The sequence below is a fragment of the Mirounga leonina genome, unplaced genomic scaffold (assembly GCF_011800145.1).
Source record: "Mirounga leonina isolate KUSES-001 unplaced genomic scaffold, KU_Mleo_1.0 Mir_153, whole genome shotgun sequence".
In the NCBI taxonomy this organism is placed as follows: Eukaryota; Metazoa; Chordata; class Mammalia; order Carnivora; family Phocidae; genus Mirounga; species Mirounga leonina.
In genome coordinates this window covers 30,345,849-30,351,307 of record NW_023270387.1, presented here as the reverse complement: position 1 = coordinate 30,351,307, position 5,459 = coordinate 30,345,849, and the positions used below count along the sequence as shown (strand labels likewise).

The following is a 5,459-nucleotide window of genomic DNA, read 5'->3' as shown; positions in this document are numbered from 1 at the left end:
CCAGACTGCATAGCAAGAAGCTTGATGGTCTGACAACCATGTCAAGAACAATGGAGAAGAATTTTCACTTGACCTCACTCTAAACACTCAACTTGGCCACAGGGTCCAGGAAATGAGCAGAGTATGGGGGGACATCATCAAACCAGTTCCACCTGAGCCAAAGGCCTTCCATCCCTTACACCCAAGGCCCCACCCACTCTCAGGCTGTTCTCTCTTCTCAGATCTCAGCTTTGACACCACTCCGTGCCTTCATTCTCTCCTCCTCTTTTCTTTTGCAGGCTCTCTCACTTATGTAAATTTCTGTATCTCCTGAGATGATTTTTCTTTTTACCTTTGGATTTTCTATTGCCTTTCTTTTCAATTAGCAATAATTGTGCCTCGGATAAACCTCATTGGCTACGATACTGCCACTGCACAAAGCTTCTATTGCCTTTCTTTTATTAGACACTTTTTTGTCCCTTCTCTGCTCTTTTTTTGTTTGTTTTGTTTTTATTTCCCCTATCCTCTCATAACTCTGTTTTACCCTTTCTTTCCTTTCCTTTCTCAGGTTCTTTATCTCTTGCCTTTGCTCTTTATCTCTATTTTTTTAAATTTTCTTCTCTGCCACCTTTATCATCTTTCTCTTCCTCTTTCACTTCTTAATCCTCTCTTTCCCTGGAACTTCTTTCTGGTATTTTCCTCTTTCCCTCTTCCTACCCCCAGCTCACTTATTTCATCTGAACACCTGTGTTCACCAATAACAGAACACACATTCACCAATAACCAGTTTGGAAACCACTTTGAACCCCAGAAGTTCAGGCATGTCTTAAAGGAATCCAACTATAATGGAAAGAGAATCAACATAGTAGTAAAAAAGATTTGGTCACATTATAATTTTGGTTTCTCATACTCACCTGAATCTCTGTCCACACATGCTCCTCAGTGCTTTCAGGAGACCCAATTTATTTACTTCCCTGGAAAGAAAATAGAAAAGCTGAAGCCATCAGTACTAATCTTCCCATGGGCAAAAACTTGGCAGTTCCTGGGTTTGCTCAGGCCTGCTCGTCCTGCTGCAACAAACATTCCTGATAGGGCATTATAGAGAGGAGGATCTCATTCTCTGCAAGGATTCCTGGAGTCACATGTCCTTGGAGCTGGCAGAGGTATATGACATTTATTTGGAGCAATCACAAGATGCTCTTCTACCCACTCTTGGTAAGGAGTCATATGTCTTATAGGAAGCCCAGTCACCTTTGCTCATTGGATAATTTAGTGGGGTAGCCATGAAGACAACTATCTGATGGTGGAAGCAATGCTGGAGAGCAGTCTGGGAGGAAATGGAGATATTGCATCACTAGAGCCTATTGAAGGATAGATGTATAAGGCATGGAGAGGTCAAGCTGGTGGGTTGAAGAATGGTCTTGGTTCCCGTGGGTAGACTTTCTTGAGGAATCTCTCTGCCAAGAATGTAGGTGGTCCAGATATAGGAATTTACAACTCAAGATTTCTGATTACCAATATGTTTCTATCCTCAGAATGGCTTGAAGAGTATAGTTTGTACCCAGATCTATGTACTGTTCACTGCATATTGAATTGTATGCCCTTCTTCTTCACTAGATTATGATGGGATTTGGGGGTAAGGACTTGATTATATACTCTCCCCCCAACCAATATTTCACATGGTTCTTTGAATATAGTAGGGCTCCAAAAATATGTTGACCCTTGCTTCATGAAATATCAGCAATGCTAGCTTTATTCATTTTGACTCTCCATTGGCCCCAGTGAGGGCCCAGAGGGACCCTCATCCAGCACTTCATTTGGTGGGTGCCGGGCATCTTAGCCCTGTTGTACTCTTCCAGCAGGGTTGCATTAGGAACATGAAGTGCTTTTCCATTTTCATTATACTAGGTCACCAAGGAGACAGATTAAATTCATGCTAACATTTATACAAAGGGACATTTGCTTTCCCCACATCCAGAAAGAACTCATATTTGAAAAAAAGTTTTTCTCCCCTATGGCCCTTTTGGTCTGGTTACTTAGAAGACCAACTCAGCTCTTCCTATACTAGGACCAAATAACCTCTAGTTCCTATACTTGTCCAAAAGTACCCTTTATCTGGGCAGGGGCTGGGCTGAAGCCAGAAAAGGTGGGTACACTAGACTAGGATTGGTGTCTCAGAGTCCACAGACATGCTTCTAAATTGTGACTTGATTAGTCAGGTCTTAACCATCCTTACTTACATGGACTATTTTCTGAGAAGTTATCAGTTGATGTCCTGGGAAAAAGACCGGAGAAACTTTTGGAGCACTAGTCAGCAGGACCCAGATCCCCTTGTTGGCAGTAGGAGTGCAAATAGTTTAGTGTGGAGCCCTCAGCTTTAGGTTGGCCAGGCCAGGAGGTACCACTAACCCTGCTAAGAGCAGCCTGAGAGTAACCAACCTTTTCCCAACTTTTTTTCCTCCTTTCCTCCCTCCTTTCCTTCTTTTCTTTCTTTCTTTCTTTCTTTCTTTCTTTCTTTCTTTCTTTCTTTCTTTCTTTCTTTCTTTCTTTCTTTCTTCCTTCCTTCCTTTCTCCTTCTTTCCTTCCTTCTCCTCTTCCTTCCTTACATTCATTTGAATATCTGCCAGAAGCTATAAGTTATGCCAGGTTCTGGTGCTATAGCACTAATTTTTAATTCTTGCTGACCTGGTCTTGAATCCTCACACTTCTGTTTATTAGCTTTATCACCTTGTAAAACATAGTTATTCTAGATCTTAGTTTGCTTAACTGTATAAAGGGTTTAATTACACTTATTTTATATATAGTGTTCTAAGAATTAATAGATATAATAAACAAAAAGCTATTGTAACAATGCCCATAAGAAATAAGAATATGGAAAAAAATCATCATTGTGTTCTAGATGGTTCCTGCCCTAGGCCAGTGTGCAGCTTCCTGAGACTGTGGCTCTCAGAAATAAGTGAGGGACAATAGCCAAGATTTGGACTCACAAGCCATTCAGTCCCCCATCCCAAGTGTCCTAAAGGAAGGGGTTTTTATCTTCCAAATTCCTACCTCTCTTGCTTCAGGTCCCCTTTAGGCTGAAATGGCAATGAGGTGATAAATTTTCTCATAGCTTACTATTTCCTTTTCTCTCAAGAGAAGCAGCTGTTATATAAAAGATCATGTAGAATTATTTGGAAACTTTTTATCAGCTGGAATCCATCACTCTGGTGCTGAAGAATGGATCCAGCCAAGCAGCGGGTATTTGTTGTTGTTCTTTGAAGAATGGGTGAGGTTATCAAATGGGAATACATGTGATTGTACTATGCTGGCAAGCTCCACTCTTTTGTAGCTGTCACATCTACTTCCTTTAAGAGCATTTCATGGAACCAATTGATGTTGTTTAGGAGACATTATTGGCACCATGGCTGATAGAGACACTTTTCTTCTATCAAGAGCTTTGTTCTCTTCAGACAAGTTAACAAAAAACCAGAGGAATGAGATAAAGAAGTGAAGGGTCAGACCCGTGTCTAGAGTGTGGCCATCATCAACAGGGGAATCAAAGGCAGAAAAGAAGAAAAATATGGGTGAGGAAGACCAGGCTCTACTGCTTCCAAATATTAACATTTTTTTTTTTGTAGAGCAACAAGATGTTATTCATATGGAAACACATGCTCTGGATTTTAGAGCAGCACACCCTGCCCTATCACTCTTCATTTCCTCTGTCCTGCTCAAAACACACACACATACACACAGACACACAGACACACACACTGCATTTCACACATAAGAAGAGACATACTACATATACAAACATACATTGAGACACACATGCACATATACATAAATACCACACACAAAAACACACGCAGACACAGATAAACACATATACACACAGACACACTCAGACACAAATGCACACACCACACACACACAGGCACATAACACATAAAAACACATATAGAGACACATATACACAAACACATACACACCACACACACAATCACACACAAAAACACACACAGACATAGATATACACATACTTATACAGACACATTCAGAGACACACATACAGACACCACACACTTACACACATATACTAAGCATAGATTTCATTCAGTAAACAAGCAGACATTTAATAAATAAGCATGAACTATAAATCAAACACTGAGAAGAGCTATGGGGATGCATAGCTGAGTGAGGAATGGTCCCTGTTCACAAGGCTTTTAAAAAGGAACAGGATAGATAAAAACACAGGTAACTGATAAGCAAAGTGGTATTGGTGTTAAAACTGAAGCTTGGAAGGATTCCAGAGACAAAAAATATGTCTGGAACAGGCTTCAGGAGAATAGTCTCAGTCAGTAAATCACAATGAAGCTTTGGGACATTCACTTGCCTTTCCATTTTTGTTTTCTCATCTGTAAAATGAGGATAAAGAAACCTGCCTCAGAAGATGGTGTAAAGGAGCAAATAAAAATATTACCCCTGAAGGATGTGCAAAATAAAGGACTATTAAGATAACATCTTGTAGGATTCTCAGGGAGATTATATGTATGTGTGTGTCTGTTTATGTGCACAATAGAAGAGGGTGTAACCAAATTAGCTCTGAAAAGTGCCAAGTGAAATTCCAACAAAGATAAGGCCCTCTGAGAAAGAGAATAATATGAAGAAAATCAGGTGGGAAAGTGCTGCCCACTCAGAGAGCAGCCAGCTGGAGAGGTGTGCAGGGCATTCATGGGGTAGCATGGAGATGGATCTGGAAAGCTGGCGGGGAATAGACAGTGGAGACCTAGAATGTCCAGCTAAGAAAACCAGACTTACCCTAGAACCTGGTTAGAAAAATTTGGGTAGAAGCCCCAAACTGGCAGTGTGTTACCTGAGTTCAACAAAGACATGTTTCATTTTCCCTGATGGTGGCACTTCTATCCAAGGGATCGTTAACCTTGGTATGTTCATCTGTAAAATAAAGGCAATAACTGTTAGATGACTCAGGGTTCCTTCCATATGGTAATTTTAGCATTCCATTCAGCTGTCTTCATGATGAAACCAGCAGGCTTGCTTCTGCCCTCTCAATGGGGAGTGCAAGTTTTAGGTCCACCCATTTATAAGCCCATGATAAGTAAACATTTCTGAGAGAGATTCCAATGATCCAACACTTTGTATGCTTTCTGAGCATGGCTCACCCAAAAGATATTTTATAAAGACAGATTGTCTGCAGAAGTCCTAGACAGGACTTCCATTCCTCCTCAAGAGGAGAGTTCAGTTTCTTTTCTACATTCTCATCCAGGACCCTCTCCTTCAGACATCCCTTACACACAGGGCATAGTAAAGCTCATTCACCTGATACAGGGAAAGAGACCAAGGTGCAGAGATAAGAATAGTTTATATTTGTAGAACACTTTATATATTTTTACTAATTTTTCAAAATAAATTGTGCAATACTGAAGACAAAAAAATAGGCATATGAATAATGCACTTACACACATAAGTTAAGAAACAAA

At 40.4% G+C, this 5,459-nt stretch overlaps 1 non-coding gene across 1 annotated transcript; it reads right to left on the bottom strand.

Moving 5' to 3' along the window:
- Positions 1-284: 284 nt before the first annotated feature.
- Positions 285-422, bottom strand: LOC118013548. Its single transcript, XR_004680044.1, has one exon. It is a non-coding gene; the product is annotated as a U4 spliceosomal RNA (small nuclear RNA).
- Between the last annotated feature and the right edge of the window lie 5,037 nt (positions 423-5,459).